At 35.5% G+C, this 22,260-nt stretch overlaps 1 protein-coding gene across 6 annotated transcripts in view; it reads left to right on the top strand.

The window, feature by feature from the left end:
• Positions 1 to 22,260, top strand: part of LMO3 (LIM domain only 3) — a 62,561-nt gene that overhangs the window by 28,406 nt on the left and 11,895 nt on the right. The gene's annotated exons all lie outside the window — the stretch shown is intronic.

Here is a 22,260-nt window from a genome sequence, read left to right as displayed (position 1 = left end):
CCCATTACTCTCCAACAAGCTTAAGCAATGTGTATCTAGCAACTTCCATAGCATCCACAATTAAGTGTTACATAGGAAACTTAAGTTCAAAATACGTAAAGTAGCTTATACAAAACTAACATAACTCAATATAGTACCTTGACCTGATAAAGACAATATAAAATATAAAAAACTAAATGCTATTTTTGAATATAGATATAAAAACTTGAAAGCTATTAGCAAATAGTCTGTCACTGTCTAAAATGGATAACACTATAGGAACAAGTAAGATATTTTCTAGAATGCAGAGAATGAACACCAGAGAATGAACACCAGGACATATCTCAATCTAATTCATTATATTATCAAACTGAAGGAAGAAACACCATGGCTATGGCAGTCTGTACCAAAAAGGTAATTGATAAAATTCAGCCATTTCAAAACTTCCAACTAAAGAGAAACAGGAGGAAACCAGTTAAATATGATTAAGAAAATTTACTGAAACCTAACTGCCAATTTATAAAACAGCTAAATACTAAAGTCATTTCCATTAAAGTCAAGAAAAAGCCAGGGATACTCATTAATATCCCTCATATTTAATGTTTTAAAGGGTCTAGCCAATGTAATAAGATAAGAAAATGAAGTAAATCCATATAAATAGTAAAAAAGATAATTATTTTATCTGCAGAAAATTGAGAAACTCAAGAAATAGGTACACTTAGCATAGCAGCTAAATAAAGAAGTAAATCAAATTTACAGTTTTATTCTATGCCAAAAATAGCTTGTTAGAAATAGAAAAGAAATTAATAAAGAGTAGTCATACAATTATTAAAATACATATGTTTTAGAATTCAGCATTCATATGAAGAAATCTTTTTAAAGGAAAACTGCTGAAAAAACTGTCATCTATTTTTCTGTTCTTACCTACTAGATAAGTATCACAGAAAAATCTCAATGAGGCTGAGGGTAAGCCTGTTAATAACAGTGGAATTTTGAGTGTTTGTTTTAACATTGTGAAAGAAAGTCAACAGAATGAAACTCAGATCATGGCAAATATTTCTTGAAGATTTACTATAATGAGTAGTGTTATAGGAACTGAGGTTCCAGCAGTTTAAAAAATGGACAGAAATATTTGCCTTTATGTATCTTATATTTTAGTACTATTTATCAAGTATTCTCAATGAATGATGTACTGTGCTAAGTGCTATATGGATGTAATCTCCTCTAGCCCTTGGGAACTACACTATTATTAAACCCATTTTAGAGAAGAAGGCACTGAGGCTGAGGGTAATTCAGTCATTTAGTCAAAGTTTCCAAGGTGCAAGTGATAGAGCTAGGTTTCAAATCCAGTCAGTGTGACTCCAGAACCCATCCTCATGAGTTGTACTCTAGTGTTTAGTGACTGAGGACATGGCTTCAGGGACTTACTCCCAGGTCCCCATAAATTGGGCCTGTCATCCCTAATTGAATTTTCAATCATTCAAACTCAAGCAGTGATGGACTTCCTTTGTTTCTCTCCAGATAACCAATGGTTTTCTTGTACCTAACTATTTATAATGTTGATTAATTATAGATTAGAAAAAATGTGTTAGAGGCTACAATTTCATCAAAACATTAGTTATGGCACAGCAAACATAAACTTGAGGGATGAATGAATGTCTGTGTTGTATATAGTGTGTCTAATACACAATATACTTATTCATAATAGATTTAAAACAAAGTGTTAACAGTGGTCAATTCTCGGTGGTCAATTCTGTTTCTTTGTATAATTAAATTTAATAAAAGTTTTTATTGCAAAAGTACTATAAGAACTTCGTGAAAATTTTAACAATAGAGATTAGCAAAAATGCAGTAACAAAAGCACCATGATTCTACCAGAACCTACTAATGTTTGCTCTAATTATTCATCATTCCAAATAATTTTCTACCTGTATTTATGCACGTGTATGTATTTTTATCAAATTGAGGTTGTATTTATATACTGTTTTGTAACCTAATTTTTTAGACTATGATCTACATTTTTCCAGGCTAGTGAATTTTATATAATCTACTACCTGATCCTTGTTCAGATTTCTCTAGTTGTCCCCAGAAAAGTCCTCCAAAGGTTTTCCAACTCATGATCCAATCCAAGATTTCACTTTACATCTGATCATTATGTTTATTAAGTTTCTCTTAGTCTTGAACGTTGTCATTTTTCATGACATTCACTTATTAAAGAGACCATAGAAGTTTTCCTCTAAAATCTTTCACCTTCTTCATTTGGTTGGTTGCATCCTTGTGGCGTTGTTGCTCTTCTTCCTTCTATTCCTAGTGCTCCCAGTAAAATAGAAGTTGCTTTAAAGCATTAATAAAATTCTGCTATTGCCAGAAGCAGTGGCATGCACCTGTAGTCTCAGCTACTATGGAGATTGAGATGGGAGGACCACTCGAGCCCAGGAGTTGGAGGCCAGCCTGGGCAACATAGAGAGATCCCAAGTGACCAGTGAATGCTATACTTTACAGAAAAATACCAGCTAATCAATGTAGAAGTGATAGCATGATAATCTAATTTTTCAACCTGTACTGATGGAGATAATGATTATCCATTATTATTTATACCCACTAGGTTTAATTGCCAACAGAGGACCAGGCATCTGTTGGTATTTAAGTAACATTGCACAGGGTACTTTCTGGTCACAATGAGAAAGGTGTAACTGTACAAAAGCGGGTTCAGTTTATCATCTCATGATCAATTTAAGTGTCACAAATAGTGAGATAACAGATATTATGTATCTCCTGATATTATACAATATGACATCATTTATCATGTATTCTAAAACAAAATATACACCTATGTTATTTTTATTTTTTAATGGAGATGGGATCTCTCTATGTTGTCCAGGCTGGCCTCCAACTCCTGGGCTCAAGTGGTCCTCCCATCTCAATCTCCATAGTAGCTGAGACTACAGGTGCATGCCACTGCTTTTAGCAATATCTGAATTTTATCAATGCTTTAAAGCAACTTCTGTTTTACTGAGAGCACTAGGAATAGAAGGAACAAGAGCAAAGACACCACAAGGATGCAACCAACCAAATGAAGAAGGTGAAAGATTTTAGAGGAAAACTTTTATGGTCTCTTCAATTATCTGAACAAATTTGGACAATTCTTGTTCTTGGTTTCCTAATTCTACTGGAAAACCGCCAAACCCTTTAATGAAGGTGACCCTAAATATCTAAATTATGTGTATCTAAGGGAATATATGTATAATTTAATATATAATATATATTATATAAATAAATCATATATATATATATAATTTAATGCTAGAAGAGAAAACATGTTGTTCTCTTAAAAAAAAAAATCCCTGTGGAAGTTTATGACCTTTATAATCAATGCCTTTTTAAAAAACTAGGCTCTAGAGAGTGTTTGGGCTGGAAAAGGTCACCTGTTTGCAATGATATAGTCTGTCAAGAGTGTGTATAAATGTAATATACTAGACCTTAATAATGCAATATATTTCATTAAAATAAAAAAGTTTTTCTTTTGCTTTTCATTTCAAGTGAGACTTTGTTAAGTATATAACTATGAATTATTTATCCTTGAATGTATTCTTCTAGTGAATTAATTTTTTTGTTTGTTTTGTTTGTTTTGTTTTGTTTTGTTTTGTTTGAGACAGAGTCTTGCTTCGTCACCGAGGCTGGAGTGCAGTGGCTCGATCACGGCTCACTGCAACCTCCACCTCCTGGGTTCAAGGGATTCTCTTGCCTCAACCTCCCAGGAAACTGGGATTACAGGTGCATGCTACCACTCCTGGCTAATTTTTGTATTTTTAGTAGAGATGGGGTTTCACCATGTTGGCCAGGTTGATCTCGATCTCCTGACCTCAAGTAATCCACCCGCCTCAGCCTCCCAAAGTGCTGGGATTACAGGCGTGAGCCACGATGCCTGGCTTAATGTGATTTTTATTTTAGCACTTTGAAACTTTTAGACCTAAGGTCAGACCTGAGCATGGGCCAACCAGAGACCGTCTACTCCAAAGAGAACGCAACTACTTCTTCTCTTCCCTGCTCCTCCATCCTTTCTACCTGAGCCCTCCCCTTTCTCCCACCATCCCATGTAAACTCATAGTTTCATGAAACTTAGAAAATGTTAAGTAACTACCTAAAGTGGCAGTAGTGAAATTTTCTCAAATTCATGTACAATGAATGTTTAAAAGTTAAAAGTAGGAAGTTATTTTTAATTTATATTGTTCAGGAGAGCTAAGTAAAATACAATTTTTCTCAAACTTGAGTAGTTTATACAAGCTTTGGAAGAAAAACATTCTCTTAGAATTCCCCTAGACATTCATTATACATGAATTTGAGAAAATTTCAGTACTGCCACTTTAGGTAGTTACTTAACATTTTCTAAGTTTCATGAAACTGAGTTTAAAGAAAAGCTTAGTCTCTGTTGCCTGGGAAGACTTTTGGGAGGAGATGAGATTGCCATGATGAGGAAAGAATTTATTTCTGATGAAAGTAGTAGCCTACTGAGGACTGGAGTCCATTGGACATCTAATTCCAAATGAAATGGTGGAATTAGATGTAGTGTTGCCAGATAAAATACAGGATACCCAGGTAAACTCAAATTTCTGATAAATAATGGATAATTGTTTCAGTCTAAAAATGTCACACGAAATATTTGGCGATCCTAAACTGGCAACCATAATTAGGTGGCACATTTAGAAGAAAGTTAGAAAGAACTGTGGCCTTGTTAAATTGATCCAGAGAACCATCATGGGCAACCTGAATATTATTATGTGGGTGAGATGGAGTCATTGTAAGTTACTGAACAGATGAGTGAAATGAGGAAATCAGTGCCTTAAGGAAAAAAAATTCCCTCTAGATGTGTGCGGAATGATTTGTTATGAGATGAGAATGTCCTTTCTGTTTGTTTGTTATTATTCTTACTTGTCTTTCTCTTCCAAAACTATATCACAAACGTTTTGTGAACAGGGAAAGTTCTTTGTTTTATTATATCCAACATCTAGTAGACAATCTGGCTGATACTAGGTACTCAATAAATATTGACTGGAGGGTAGGGGGAGGGAGAGGGGTAGAATAACGTATTTAGGAATGCTGAAATAAATGCAATAAGATGATAAACTTTATGATGAAAATAATGAAGAATGATTGCCTACTACTTAGGAAAATGTGATTTTAATAACTGAGCTTGTTTAGGAGGCCCTCATGGAAGAATTGTGATAAGACATGGACCTGGAAGCTGAAAGGAAATTTAGGAGATGATCCTAAAAAGAAGAAAGTTTGCTTCCTCACAGAATTCAGGTGGATGTTGGTGCACCTTCTGAGCTGCCTGCCTAAGTTAGGTATATAACATCATGCTGTTTGTTAACTCTTTAGAGTAATGGGGTAATGATGGTAAAGAAATATTACTAGATTTGATGGATACAGATGTTACCAGTCACAAGTTTTCTGCAACTGCTAATAATAGAATTCTGATGTGTTGGCACCTAAGCCATCTTGAGTATGATCAAAGACAGATGGAATTGGTGCTGAGTTTCAGCAAGTAGATTCTGATGTTGCCTAGCAAGCTTCCAGTGTAGTTTTACTCATACAGCTTTGCCCTTATTGGGTTATTTCTAAAATAGATAGTTCAAGAAAGAACATGGGGAGGGTGGTATAATCATTTCTTTGTAACAGCTTTTAAGTAATTTATTTTTGACTTCCACCTACAGGTCTTATGTCCATTGTACACTGAATTTAAAATGGCATTTAAAAATAAGTGGTTCTAATCTAGGGGTCACAAGTAAAATCCCTGTATGCAGTCTATGCAGTTGGACAATGCAAGAATGTGAATTTCCATTTATATCCCTACATTCTAATTCAGCAGTTATGGAGCATATGAACATCACATGTGTTAGGTGCAGAATAAAGGAGAACGCAAGTTTTCAGGAAGCTTATTATCTAGTGAGAAAGATACAAACAGGTACATAACTGATAGAGATTCTGAAAGATGAAGTAGTATATGAAAACAAGTGCTTGAATGTCTAAAGAAGTGTGTTATTTTTTCTGCCTCAAGGAAATCAGAGAGGCTTCATAGATCCATTGACATTTGATCTGAATACGAAGAAAAGCAGCAGTAGTCTTCCAGGAAGAATAGATTTAGTAGGAACTTAGCAGGCAGGAGTGGTAGGACGTCAGGTGTGAAAGTAGATGCTGAGTCCAGGGAGGAGAGAGCACATTGGGGGTGAGGCTCAGTGGTGGGATAGAAGACAGAAAAGAAGACAGACAGCATGGACCTTTCATGCTTCCCTGCATTTATCCTGCATACAGTCGGGGAGCTATGGAAGGTTGTAAGCAGGATCAGTGGGTTGGATCTGTGTTATAAGAAGGCTACCGGCTGCAGAGTGGAAGGCGGAGAGCAGGGCAGGGCAGGCTGGTGGAAAGATGTTCAGCTGGGAGGTTGTAGCATGAGTGCAAGGGAGAAGCCATGATGCGCACTAGAAGTAGCTTACTGAGACAAAAGAGGACAGATCCCCTTTTAACACAGCAGGGCTGGATTTGGGGGTCTGAGGAGAGGAGACAAATTCAAAGGTGAGTTCAAGACCCCTGGCTCAAGGGACTTGCAAATGTTCCGACATTCATTTCTATGTGCATTTGAACATGGGGAGAGGGAGGGTAATGTAGTGTGCAGAAGAGAAGGATGTTGTGTGTAGGGAGAACTAGACTTACTCTGTAAGGTCCTGGTGAGTAGAAAGTCTGAAGAATTTAGCTTTATGTATAAGCACTTCCTACAGGTCAGGACATGAAAAGCGATCTTTAAGAGGTAGTAGTGAATAGCTTCTGAGGTTCCTTCTGTTCTCTTGAGACAAGAGGGGAAATCCTAAATGGCTCAGTGTCTGGAGTCCAGCTCTCCTATTATCTATCTATGTGACTCTGGGTGTTTACATAATTCTGCATGCCTCATTTTCCTCATCCATAAAATGGAAGAATAAACCGCCACCTGCCTCATTCAGTTGTCCTGAGGATTAATGAGATAACCTGTGTGAAATGCTTAAAACAGTGTCTGGTACAGAGACAGGGCTCAATAAACATTAGCTCTTATACACTAAGCCCTTACATAATTGACCAAATTTCATATTGATATTGATTTCAGATGTTTCTTTAAAATGTAAGCAGAGGGAAATCTTTGGACTAATTTGTCTAATTTGCAGAGGTATCGTTATCAGAGCGGACTTGGACTTTTAGTTGCTTTTTCCATTAAAAATGCTTCGCAGACAGTATTACGTTTAGTGTGTGGAAACTGACCTCATGCCTATATTTTTGAAGGTAAACAAAGCTTCCATTTTAGTGGGGTTTTATTCATATGGGCTTATATATGAATTTTGAGCTGCAAAAGAGAATATGGAGCTTTTTATAAAAACATGACAGACATCATAATGTTAAGTTTAGATTATAACTTGGAAGTCAGTACTAGGTTACATAATACCGTAGATTGCTCTGTTATGTTTCGCTAGGTAAAACAAAAACAAAAAAACAAACAAAAAAACACCTTTTCTTTCGTGTGTTTTGTGTTTGTTTCTTTTTGTTACTAGTTTGTCATACTATGTATCATACTTCAGTTGAGGGTAAGAAAGGAGGTGCCTTATGTAGGGACCCCCCTTCTAGGTATCAGAACACATAGACTCGGCCAGATTTCTATCACTGCCGTTAATGGTTATGAGATCTTAGACATGTCACTGCTACCTCTATACTTCTGTTTCCCCATTCACAGAATGGATGCCACCTACCACCTCTCACAATGTATGGTAAGGATTAATTTTTCTATTACAGATTTATAGACTTTCTTTTCTAATGGCAAATAAATCCTTTGCAGTTGGAAACAAGCCATTTTTCTTCTCTCTGTGCCTTGTAGTTAACAGAGCACAGAGAGGAATTAGCTCCATTGTGTCAGTAAGAAAACTGAGATTTAAAATTTAAAAAGTGGTACATAGAGGGGCAAAGTTCCTAAGTCACCTTTTATCCCCTACCTAAAACACAACATTGGTTAAGTGCTTTGAATCTGTCAGAAAGAGTATAGGAAAAAAATACCAAGTAATATCAGCCTGCTAGTCTGGGCTGTTGGGAATATCTATTATGCCATCTGTCACAGGAGATTTTAGGTTGGAGAGCAGCAAATCCGTGACTGGGGACTCAAAGTTCAAAAGCAGAAGGTCCGTCCTCTCTACACACCGTGTGGTGTCTAAATCACTATCCGAGAGACAGGCGTTTTCATTGATCAGACATCCTGCATCTGCAACTTCATTTAAAAATAAGAGGTTTAAAGAGCCATCGTTTATACATTGTTCCAAGGTCCCTGTGTTTTAAATCAATGTGATTGAGATATGTAATACAAAATTTCTAACCCTACTGTCTTCCTCTAACTTACTCTGGGTCTTGGTGGTGGTGCATTTTTATAATGGAGCAAATCGGCAGAGTAGGTGGAGGAAGGTTGGTTTTCCAAAGGGATCAGGTAAGCTGCAGGTCCACGTGGACACATTTGTTACTTAGGGGAAGTGGAGAAGCAGCAATTAGGCAGTGGAGTAATGCTCTGAGGGGCACGGACTCCAGTTCCGTAATACATTCCTTCCTTAATGTGACTTGATGTAGATAGAGTGAGGGCCTATCAGGTGTGAAAAGCCCTGCTGCTCCTGGCGTGGAGTGGCCTCCTGACGGTGATTTGGCGACGTCAATCTAGTCATGCTTGATTTCGACACTTAACGTGGTAAAGCAGGATTTCTCTACCCCCGATCAACTTCTCAATTAGCAAGCTGCCTTGTGTAACGGCCTTGTTTTGCAATCCCTCAGGGCTGCTTCAGGGGTCATTAGGGTGAGAAAACTTGAGCACTCGCTCCAGCTCGAGCAGAGCAGGAAGGGAGCCTCAGAGATTTCCTAAATACATATAACCCTTTTTCAAGTTGCTTGCTTTCATGGGATTGATTCTTGGCACATTAAGAAGCTTAAGGCTCCAGTATCTTCTTTTAACTGCCCCCCTTATCGCCTTTGCAGCTGACAGGTTTTTTTGACAGGCTGAGAGTAAAAAGAGATAACTAGTAGGTTAGTACTTTATTTATACGTGTGGACACACAAGCACATAGAAAGACACGCACACACGCGTTCAAATATCTTTTAAGTTGTCTTTTCAGGACCGCTGGTTACTACTGAATATCAGCTGTCAAATGATTCCAGTACCTCATGCTTTTAATATTCAATATGTCTGAGTTCAAAATCTTTGTTTCAACTATATCTGACTTTATTCACTAATGATTTTAAATTGGACCTGCCTTATTCAATATTCTCTCTAAACCCCCAAATAGTATTTATATGAATAATATGTTAATATGAGGGTTTTGTCCGGGGCACTTATGAATAGACATTGAAATGTATTTATTTAATGTTTTTTCCTATCTGTGATTTGACTGAGTGGCTTATTCCTAACTTTCATAGAAAAAAAAAAAAAGGTATTTTTCTTTCCTTTTATAAAATGTATCTGGATAGAGAAACACATAATAAAAACAGGAAAATTTTGAGAATTGTACTACTTTTAAAAATCTCTATTTTCAAGCATTGTGGATTTCATATTTATAATTTTCTAGTTTGATGATCAATTTTATCTCCACTTGCTGCTATCATACTGTTAAAAAGTAGATGAATAAATTAATATAAAGCATCTTAGCAGGTGTGATGTTAATGTAGTATCCTTAGAGCAAATTACTTTTACCTATATTTCGTGAACAGGTTTTCCCAAAGTGGTTGGTCTCTGTGTCTTACAAAAATATTTAGTTTATTGACAGTGAGCAGAGCATTATATGGTTTATAATATGTGTGTGGTTCTAGAGGTAACTGACTTAAGTATATTTTATAAGTTGGAAGTTGGATATAAGTAGATGTTACACACCCTAATACATACTCTGTTTATGAAGGGTTTGACATCCAGTTTTAGATCTGTTTAAGGAACAGTTAAAATTCTAGGCACTTTGGCATAGCAGCTTCTAAGAAGTACTTCAAATAATAAGTCCTAAAGGTGACACAATAAAGGAAATAGCTTAGTAGCTCTATTTTTTTAAATAAAGAAGGTATCTACACATTCCCAAATCGTTAAAGTCAGCACTGTAGAAACAGCTGTTTACAAAAAAAAAAAAAAAAAAAAAAAAGAGTTTGGACCACTATGCAGAAAACATAGAAAATGTTTATGAACAATATTATATGTGAACATATAAATATGTAATCTACAGGTTTTATTGTAATTCTTTCTGTAGAGCTTTACCACATAAAAGTACAACTTTAATATTTCTCCTTAATACTGTATTGAGAGTCGTGGTAATTTATTATGGAAAGCATCAAGTTTTAACAAATTAATACTAATGAATTGTACCTTTTTCTTCCAGAAAGCCATTTTGTCTTTTTGAATCTCTTTCCTTTTGTTAATTTCTTATTCCAAAAAGGAGTTCATCTAATCCTGCAAATAATTGCTTTCTTGGCTTTATTTTGATAACGTGGGATTTTTCTCTTAAATCCCACTTTGAGGCAATGCAAAAATCCATTTAAGGATCCACAAATTTAAAAAATGTGTATGTATTTTAAATACTAGCTTATATTAAATAAAAGTTATATACCTTCCCTTTTCAATGAGTTTTAAGACAATGTTACAAGTTCAGTCTGAAAACTGTCAGATTTTCTAAATTAGTTTTATCTGAATGATTTAGTTACACTTTGATTAGAATGAAGAATCACAGAATTTTATAATTATATAAATATCTTGAAAGGGTATTTAATTCAATCTGCATATTTGAGTCAATGAAGGAACAAAAGAACAGAAATTTTGAAACCTTTGAGTTCTCGTTGATCTTTGGCCATTATTAGGATTGCCATATAATTTTCTACCCAACCCAGGACATTTTTAATAAAGATAACATGAGTATATAGACTAGGCAATAGGTTTATATCCAGGATTGTTCTAAAAAAATTGTGACATATGAATAACCTTGCTTTTAGAGATATTAAATCTATGTATTTTTTTAAATGATTGTATTTAGAGTATTTCTTAAAGAATTTCTTTAGAATTCTTCTTAAAGAATTTGAAAACAAATATTTAAAGAATTTGAAAACAAATATTTATACTATTTATACTAATGAGATAAATGGTGTTAGGTATTAAATTTGCTTTGCAGAAAGTACTTTAATAAAAGTGACCAAATAGAATATGCTTCATGAATCTTAGGTGATTATGTCAAAGAAATTCAGTACAATGAAATACTGATGCCTTCATAACATAATATCCTTAGTTAAATACAAGGATGAATATCTATGCTAACACTTTTTTGCATCCCTTTTCTTTGGAAAATTTAACTTATAAAATAGGTGACACAATGCCCCAAACCCTGCTACTTACCTTAAAAGAAAACGTTAGTAATTAGGTTGTTTCTTCAAAGAGGTAAGATAAAATATTAAATAAAATTTCAAACTAAACTCTAGATAATAGATTCTTATATAGGTTGTCGTTATTCTCCTACATATCACTTTTTCTTTGAAGTAAGTCACAATAATTAACCCTAGAAGAAATGTTTGATCATCTGAAATTTTACTGGCTAGCTGCAAGAATTAAATAATGCCTTACCTATTCAAGGTAAGTGATTTGTTAACTTTTTATGAATAATCAGGTGACTACTGTCACTAAATCACAGTCTCTGCATATAAAAGATATCCTTTACATCAGAACAGGTGAGTTTTGCATTGCAGTCCAGATTACACCAGTCACTAGTTCATGTTTCCCAGTGGAGCTTTGCTGAGCCTGTGTTAGTGCCTGAGTGAATAAGTGACTCTTGGAAAGATGGAGAAATTGACACATGAAAACATTAAATGACTTATTTGACAAAGATCTAAGAAAAGGTCTTTCCCAGGATTATTTCCCAACTGTTCACAAAATGACCGTGATCATTTTCCTGTAATGCTTCTTTACATTTTCTTTATTTTTCTTTTCTGTTGAAAATTTCAGTATTTGAAGTACCTTAATTATAAGATGAGTAAAAAAAAATATTTTCTAACCACATACCTCTCCACTTAATTTCTTGTTCACTTTTATATATAGTGTATGAAAAGAAAAGGATGAAAAAGAAAGATAAAAAAGAAGGTAATTATGAGTCTCTAAGAAGTCTGTAAAGATATCAGAAGACTTCAATGCTGCTTTTTAGGAAAGTATTACTTACTTAAAAAGTTTCACCTAGAAAACCCTATTCAATTTTAAGTAGACAAAGCTTTCTGAAACTCATTATAGAATAGACTGTCACAAAAAATTCTTAAAAGCTTTTATTATGAAATTGTATAAAGCATATTCCAATTAGCATTAATTGTACTGTGGCTGAAACCAGCAGCTTCCTGAGCTATATCAAGGGAGAGATGTGTAGTACCTAAATTGCCCACGATATCTAAAATAGTTGTAGATTTTTATGTTTGTATAATTGTGGCTGATTGGCCTTCCCTTCATTATAAACTTACCTTAAAATTAGAACAAGGAGCTATAGTGATTAGATAAAATATCTGTTTCTACTACTTTAAAAATCTAGTTAAAATATTTCTGTTTTAGTACATATGTGTTATCCTTTATTTTACTGTTTCTTTTTCCCTTCTCCCTTTTAATATTCTAGTTCTTTCCATAACTATGTCTAAAAGTTTGAAAAATCCTGTCTTTTAAATATCAAAACAATAAATAGCAAGCTTGACACATTTCTTTTGTTCTAGCAACAAAAGATTCTTTTCAGATCTAAGATTTTGTGATTCTATGAAATGTTGGTACAACTGCCATATTTGCCTGGAAATATTATTCTCATCAAATGTTAAGGGAAAAGCATTCTATTTTTACTTTTCTCTGCATAGTTTCTCCCAGTAGGCTGCTGTGCTGATCATAAATAGCAGTAACACCTGCTCGTAAGGCTTTGGAAAATGGGTATGAGAAGAAATTGACAATTATTTGTTGAAAGTGAAAGTATAATGTTTAAACACCGCTTGCAACTTTTAAGAGTCAGGTGTAGAAAGAGACATGATGATTCTGTGTAGATCAGCCATTACCCTCTGTCAGGCCGGAAACCTAGAGACTTTTATTCAGAGCAACCCCTTCTTGCCCCATTTTTGCAGGGAAAAACAAAGAAGTATAGTGAGAAGGAAAAACAAATTTGGATAAGGGATATAGGTTCTCATGCTAGCTCTGACACTAAATAATTGTGTAAGGTTTCGTGTGTAGACATGGGATATTTTCTGCTTTCTGTAGCAGAGCTAAGACAGGGCCAATTAGCCCAAGCATCAACCCATTTTTCTTTACATATTGTTCTGTTGCTGTCTTCACGGAGCAGAAAATGGCAAGTTTAGAAAGGAATTAACACTGAGTAAGCCTGAAACTGGAACAATAGGTGGGGCATTGTCATCTATTTCAGATTATGAGTGAGCTATAATGATTCACACTATTAGCATACATATTTTTAAGTTTCAAGTTAGAAAAAAAAATGTCTCTGGCCTGTATTTTTTCTCATCTTTCAGCTCAGAACATTACAAGAGAGATTTCTAGGATGGATTTCAGATAGAAAATTTTGGATCTCCATTTGTTTGAAAATTATAATTGTCATATATCCAGGGAGGTAAAGAAAGCTGAAGCTATAGACCACCACTGTCCAATAGAAATAGAATATGATCCACATATTAATTTTAATATTTCTATAGCCAAAGTACCAAGGAAAGTGTTTTAAAGGTGAAATTAGTTTTTTAAACAACATATTTAATACAATGTATCCAAAGATTATCATCTCAATGTGTAATCAGTATTTTCAGAAATTATTCATGAAATATTTTTCTCTTTTGTGCTATGCTTTGGAATCTGGTACATATGCCCCACTGAGAGCATCTCAATTCAAAACTCACTACATGTCAAGTAGTTGATAGTCACATGTGGCTAGTGGCTAAAATGCCGGTCAGCACAGCAATAGACAGTAAGTGAAGGGGTACTTAGCTTGGATTATGAGTGGATTGGAGGTGGGGGAGAACCAGCTGTTCGCTGGAACTGAAAGGCCCACATCCAGATTATGGAGATTTTTGCCCTTCTCTTTTCTATGTTTCCTTGAGTATCTCAAGTCTAAAACAATCTATTTTGAATCAACCTTCAAATTGGAATGGATTCTGTAATTGTTTATGGCAGGTACTTTATACAGATTATTCATAGAGTTTGACTTGATTCTTCTGTAATGCTAGGTTCTTACAAGTCTCCTGTAGTTCTAATGGGAAATCAGGTGTCATTAACATACAATACCCAGAGAAACAGATGACAATAACTTTCACCAAGATCTCTTTCTTCACCTTTAGTATTCCTTTTTAATTTTCTATTGTTGTCAGTGTAGTACTAAGTCTAGATCTCAAGAATTCCAAAAAATCAAAAAGTTAAAGATTCTTTCTCCCTCCTGTTCAGGGATAATTTTTACCTGTAATTTTATTGCCCCCACCATGTTGTTTAAATGGGTCCGATCATGATCGCTACTCAGTAAATCCAACTAGTGGTTGCCAGATCTTAGGAGTGACTATCAAGCCCTCTGAGTGGGCTTGAGCACCCACTGCTGCCTGGTGGTGTTCTGCCTGATGGAAGGAAGTGTGGAGTTTTGCCTGAGTGTAGGAGAGGTATGATATTCTGAGGATTCTCTTAAAATACCAACTCACCAAACATGAAGCTTCTATCATCCAAGCTGTCATCACCCATCCAGGCTGTGTAGGTTTCTCTACCTACTCCACCTAAACTCTGCCAAGCGGACTACTACCATACTGGTCATTTTAAAAAAACAGTCTTTAAATAAACCCTGAACTTGACCAGATAGAGGCTTCTGCTCACCCTCTAACATCATCCCACAATGACCTTCTTCCAGCTCCCCACAGTTCTCTACTTGTGAAATGCCATCTGTCATTCAAGTCCTGCTTCAGCTGGTTTGTCTTCCCTGGTCCTCCAGCACAAGTCTACCAAGTGATGTGCCATCCTCCCCTTTATTGCAGAGCACTTCTCGTATTCTATCCCTGGGTTGTGCTTCTCACTGGTTGCCTGGCAACACACACCCATAGTCATCTGAACATTTCCCACCAAGTACCTAGCACATAGTAGGCATCTACTTTCATTAAAAAAGGTTCATTGAACCTCAGCTTTTTCTCGGTACCATGAATTATTGCTGGGATTTCAGGTACCAAGTTACAGTTTTTTGTTTGTTTGTTTTGAGGCGGAGTTTCGCTCTTATTGCCCAGGCTGGAGTGCAGTGGCACAATCTTGGCTCACTGCAACCTCTACCTCGCAGGTTCAAGTGATTCACCTGGCTCAGCCTCCTGAGTAGCTGGAATTACAGGCGCCCTCCGCCAAGCCCAGCTGATTTTTCGTATCTTTAGTAAGAGACGGGGTTTTGCCATATTGGTCAGGCTGGTCCCGAACTCCTGACCTCAAGTGCCAAGTTGTAGATTTTAACATATATATGACTTTGTAGCATGGGCTTTTGGTAGTTTTTTACTGAAATTTTAATTAGGCACTTAGTAAGTTTAACTTAATTTTTCTTCTCTTTCCTTTTCATTCAGTGTAATACCTACCTATTATGTGTGTATGTGCATGTTTGGAGAGAGAATGAATATATATATGTACTATACATGTATATATTTATATGTTAAACTTTCAGCAAATGGCTTTTATGTTTCTGTTTTAGCATGATCTATATATGTTAATAAAGAAAAATGTTATTTAAAAAGGCTGAACTAAATAAGCTAAATTAGAATTAATATTATAGAATTAGTTATGAAATAATCTCTAAAGTTTTAAAATAGAAAATGTCTTTAATATATGGTCAACTTTTAAGCTTTTTTGAAAATTTCTTTTTTTAATTAGCATATTATAATGGTATGTATTTATAGGGTACAGTTTGATGTTTCAATGCATATATATGTTGTGTAATGATCTAATTAGGATAGTTCAAATACCCATCGCATCATACATTATTTATCATATTTTTTGTGTTGAAAACATTCAAAAGCCTCTCTTCTATCTATTTTATAATATACAGTGCTTTACTGTTGACCATAGTCACCCTACTGTGCAATAGAACACCAGAACTTATTTCTCCTAACTGTCATTTTGGCCCCATTGACCAATTTCTCCCCTTCCTCCTCCCCTCTCTGCTCCCTTTCCCAGTCTCTGGTAACCACTATGCTACTTTCTCCTTCTATGATGTCGACTTTTTATTTTAGCTTCCACATGACTGAGAGCATGAGATATTTTTCCATCTATGCCTGGTTTATTTCATTTAACATGTTGCCCTCCAGGTTCATCCAGGTGGTCACAAATGACAGGATTTCATTCTTTTTTATGGCTGAATAGTACTCCATTGTGTATATTTATATATATATATATGCCATTGTGTGTATATATATGTATACATGTACATATAATGTGGCGCATATATATATATGCGCAGGTAGGTTCATCCATTCATCCATTGATGGGCAGGTAGGTTGATTCCATAGCTTGACTACTGTAAATAGTGCTGTAATAAACGTGAGAGTGCAGATATCTCTTCAACATACTGATTTCATTTCATTTTAATCCAGTAGTGGGATTGCTGGGTCATGTGGTAGTTCTGTTTTTAATTATTTGAGGAATCTCCATACTGTTTTCTATAATGGTTGCACTCATTTGCAATCTCACCAACAGTGTCAGTGTTCCTTTTTTCAACCTTTTAATCTTAACTTCAGGAAAATTCAAAATCATCAATGAAAATATTTAATATGGGGTAGACCTAACTGCAACAATTAGAAACATTGTTCAAAATAATATTAAACATTTATGTTTTTATTTGTACATTCTAAAATATTCAGCGTTTTCTTTTTTACTTTTCTTTAACTGTCATAATACGTTTATCTCTATGACAGTGGAGCACAGGCTGAGAACCCAAAAAGAGAAAGAATAATAGACTCAACTCTCAACTCTCTATGGCCTGTAATGGGTTAACTTTTTAAATTTAAAACAAAACAAAATAATTGAATGTTGAAAGTGTTTTCATTTTCTTTTTTTTTTTTTTTTTTGGACAGAGTCTGGCTCTGTTGCCCAGGCTGGAGTGCAGTGGCGCGATCTTGGCTCACTGCAACCTCTGCCTCCTGGGTTCACGCCATTCTGCCTCAGCCTCCTGAGTAGCTGGGACTACAGGTGCCCGCCACCACGCCTGGCTAATTTTTGTTTGTTTGTTTGTTTGTTTTAGTAGAGACGGGGTTTCACCGTGTTGGCCAGTATGGTCTCGATCTCCTGACCTCGTGATCTGCCAGCCTAGGCCTCCCAAAGTGCTGGGATTACAGGCGTGAGCCACCACGTGCGGCCTAAAGTGTGTTCATTTTCTATCATTACCTTCCTTAGTTGAAAAAGAGGAAAGTAGATGAGAAGCATGTTTGTCATAGACAAAAAAGCAATTGTCCTTCTCAATCTGTGAAAATGTTCATTCCTTCCCGCAAAACACATTCAGTAAAATTTTTCCATCCAACAGTCAAAAGTTAAAAATCTTTCCAATGGATTACAATTTCATATTCTTTGAAAGCCAAACTTTCCTTTCTCTGTTCATCTGTAGTTATTCTATAGTCTTTTTTTAGATAGATTATAACTAAACTAGTCTTATCTTTAATATTTTAACAAATATTAGACCAGGTATAGTGGCTCACACCTATAATTTGAGCACTTTGGGAGGAAAAGTTGGGAGGATTGCTTCAGCCTAAGAGTGTGAGTTCAGCCTGGGCAACATAGAGAGACCCTATCTCTACAAAATTTTTTTCAAAAATTCGCCAAGTGTGTTGGTATGCACCTGTGGTCCCAGCTACTTGGGAAGCTGAGGCAGGAAGATCACTTAAGCTAGGAGGTCAAGTCTGCAGTGACTCGTGTTCACACCACTACATTCCAGCCTAGGTGACAGAGTAAGACTCTATCTAAAATAAAATAAAATAACTTCTAACTGTATGCATATTTATCTCATTAAATGAGGATTGCTTGACTACTGATCTGATCTTTATTCAGAATCAGGGTTTACTGCAGTGACATATTTATGCATTTTCCTCAAATATTAAATTAATTTGAGTCAAATACTATGCTTCCCATAGCTTGGAGGAATTTGATTTGGTGACTGGAGCCACTGACCTGGTTAAAAAAATCTATAGAAACATCTGGTGCTGTGAAATAAAAGACGCTAATACAATGAACACTCATTTCCCCCGATGCCTGTATAAACCACATTCATTATTGCTATGTTAAATAATTATATGTCTTGAGTTTTTCCCTACCCCCAGTCCGCAGGAACTTTAGAAATGGATATACATGGCCGGGCGCGGTGGCTCAAGCCTGTAATCCCAGCACTTTGGGAGGCCGAGATGGGCGGATCACGAGGTCAGGAGATCGAGACCATCCTGGCTAACATGGTGAAACCCTGTCTCTACTAAAAAAATACAAAAAACTAGCCAGGCGAGGTGGCGGGCACCTGTAGTCCCAGCTACTTGGGAGGCTGAGGCAGGAGAATGGCGTGAACCTGGGAGGCCGAGCTTGCAGTGAGCTCAGATCCAGCCACTGCACTCCAGCCTGGGCAACAGAACGAGACTCCGTCTCAAAAAAAAAAGATCAAAAAAAAAAAAAAGAAAGAAATGGGTATACACTAAACCATAAAGAGTTTGCTTGATTTATGGCAATGTTGCCGAAGCTGTTGAACATTTAGTAAAAATGCAAAATGTTCTGGTGCCTTTAAAAACATCTAAACTTGTTTTGTCTTAGTTCTTGCAATGCCACCCATACACAAAAGTTATTAAATATTTCTCTGTGCATGCTCACTACAGTGTGGCAGGTGTAATACAGCATACAGGTAGGCTGAGTTCTTACCCATAGGAAAGTTAGAAAGTTATCTGTTAGGTTTTTATATTCATGTCTGTTTTTATACAGACAAAACGAGGTAGTGAAAGCAAAAAAAAAAAATGGAATAGAAAGGGGACAGAAACATCTTTGGGATTTCAACAGATATTAATAGTTATATGCACTGATATTGTACAGCCGGTACTTGTCACCTTTTACATTATAAGCCCACTTTTGGAAGTGTGTCAGAAAGAAGATAAAGGTCATATTGCTTAAGGCCTACTATGAACATAAATGATAGGGAAAAAAATCTAGCCCATAAATTGGCAAATTACCATGTACCGTGATTTAATAATCTATAAGACATCTTAAAATGAGCAAAATGGATCATTGAACTTATTTTTTTTTCCTTACCATAAATGTATAAGCTGCTATGCTGTGATTAATTTAGATCAAAATTTCACAATGACTTCCTTTTTAAAATAATGCTTTGTCTATCTCAGTGTACGACTAAGAGCTCTTAGGCCCTCTTACTTAGGGGATGAGACTGTATAAGCACTGCAAACAAGAATTTACAGGGATCTCCAGCTTAAATGGAAAAGTGGATCTATGATACCTTTATAAACGAGTGTGGGAGTAAAGGGTGCAGAGGAAGAGGTTACAAGAATTTTCAGGATTATGAGTATTCAAAATGAATTAGATAGTTAAGAGACTGTTTTTAAATATTTCCTAGGCACAGTCTGAAAAAAAAAATCTTACAAATGAGAACTATGCATGTCTTATGCTTAATTGACATATATGAAAATTCTTTTGCCTCGAAACCCAGATGTCATGTTTGGAAACCAAAGGATAACATTATACATTTGAAAACCCCATTTCATAAAAGAATACTTTGTCTCTTTTCCCAGAGAATCTTGGGTTTGTCCCACTGAGAAAAAAGAGAACTCGAATGTAGCTGTAGAATGATCTCTTGATCCTTGGACAAAACTGAGGAAAAAGTCTAACAAATGCATCGCTTTGCAGTAAATTAGATCAGATTTCCGCATCTCCGCACTCAGTCTGTGAGCTGACAGTTCAGTAAAATGTTCCCTTGTAAGGTTCGCCCTCTTAGGAAAAGGGGCAATAATTCATCATTAGGATATCAGAGTCCAGGTGTAGATGGAAACTGATGGAGCCTCCAGCGAGGCAGGGAAAGTGCGTGGAAGAAGAAAATTTTATCTGAAGCCTAATTCCCTGGTTACAGCAGAGAATAATTAAGATAATATTGCTTCAAGAGTCCTTTAATGATTAAAAATCACATATGCAGAATCCATAAATTGGAGGGCAACAAATTGGAAGGCTATAACGTCAGAGAACTGTTTTGTGCACATTGTAGTGGAAAGTACACTCGTGGCAGTGCGCCGTACGGGCAGCCATCAGAGACGCGGACCATTCCAAGGACTTTGTTTAGATGCAACAAATCATTTGTCTGTTATTAACCCAGAGCTTGTAATTATGCAGATTGCCATAGATTTTCCTGGGCCTGGAAGTGAGATTGAGGGTTGTTCACAGTATAGCAGGCAGCTCAGGGCTGGCCATGCATTACTGAACTTGCCACATTTATCATGTTGACTGATGGCAGCAGAAGCAGGTCTCAGGTCCCAGTGGTTAATGTAGTGGGTAATTAACTGTCATTTGCCTAGTAATAGGCTGATGATCAATGGTTTGTGTGGAAACAAATTCTAATCAGGTAGCTGATAAATGCTCAGCTAGCGAGAGCAATTGAAATTGGGGGAAACTATGTCCAGAATTTCAAAATGGCATTGTGTATGTATGTTTATTAGATATGAGCAAACTGAATAATTCTTAAAAACGGCTTTATCGCATGTTAACCAGATTTTATATACACAAGTATATCTATATTCATTGAATAAAGAACTTTTAAGTTTTTCTTATTTCTCAAAAATAATAAAGAACAGAAGAAACAACGGCACTTGTAAGTGATGTGCCTCCTAAGTAGGTCATGTTAAGTACACTGAAAAGTAAATATGAAATGTTAGAATGAACTAAAAAAATTCTTCTTACAAATGAATAGGATGAAAGCTTTAGTTTGTGATGGTTTTATTTTTTGATGATGCCAGTAGGAGATGTAAGGTATTCCATTTTCGAGGAAGTTCTTTTTAAAGAAATATTATTTATCAAAATACGGATTACAAACTGAGAACATGAAGGTTATTTGTGTTATATTCCTTAAAATAAGCATACTAAAGTATTTTTAAATTCGTGAAGGAAAATAAGTGTTTAACAATTATGAATTTGATCTTCTGGAATGTAAACTTCGCTTACTTTTTATCAAGTGCACAGACTGTGTTAACAAAGTCTTTAAAATGCATTTATTGTCTCTCCCTTCAAGGCGCTTATGCTCTTCAAGAGACCATCCAATAAAAATATGAGCGTAAACATTTATGGCACATTTTGCCAGACACTTAGAAACCGTCCTCACAACTGTTTCCAACAACTGTCATTATCCTGGTAAAAGGAAATAGTGATAAACTTGAAAATGAACATGCAAGCCTTAAGAAAAGGCTTCCCTTTGGAGTCTATAGAAAGTCATAACAGATACTTCAGCACATTTGTGCCTAATCCTTAAATTCAATAAAATGAAAGGCTACGTTTTTGAAAAGTACATTTTTATAACCAAAATTAGTTTTCTGTATAGCACCTTTGAATTCATTAGTTTAGAACTGCTTTTAATTTGGTCTTTCCCATGAGAGCTATTATATTTTCCTCCTGTCAGCCTGACGCTGGAGAATAAAAGAAAACTGGCAGATGTGGTGTTTTTCATCTAGTTTGCTTCCTAGTAAAAAAAAAAAAAGTGCATTAACTACTATGCATGGAATATTATTTATAATAATTCTTCCCCACCACTATCAACTTGAAAGAAACTTGGTTTAAATATTGCCAGTGCAAATGGATAAAATATTTCCTCACATTATGAAATGAAAGACATTTTATTTTGTACGTATTTTTAGGTCATTACAAGAACGATTCTCAGGAATCTGCAGCAAATAGGAATTTTTTTCAAATCCTAGACAATTCCAGTGGTTCTAACAGTATATTATGCTTCAATTTCTGGCCTAGCTGTATATAGTTTACAGCCTCATTTACTTTAATGTGCTACTTGAATAACATAATCGTAGCTATAACTATGGTATAGAGCCATAAGGTGCATGTATGTGCCTCTATGTTTTTTGACTATTTAAATGGCTTGTTCATAAATGTATTTTTAATAATAACAGCAAACCTTTTAGTAACTAAATGTCAAAAAATAATGAGTCATTCATTAGTTGGTTCCTTTCCCAACTAAAATGTTTAATATATAACATTAAGATCAAAGTTATATTGCTTTT

Source organism: Macaca thibetana, chromosome 11 (genome assembly GCF_024542745.1).
Source record: "Macaca thibetana thibetana isolate TM-01 chromosome 11, ASM2454274v1, whole genome shotgun sequence".
In the NCBI taxonomy this organism is placed as follows: Eukaryota; Metazoa; Chordata; class Mammalia; order Primates; family Cercopithecidae; genus Macaca; species Macaca thibetana.
Note: the sequence above shows the minus strand (reverse complement) of the source record. Positions and strands in the feature narration are given on the sequence as shown.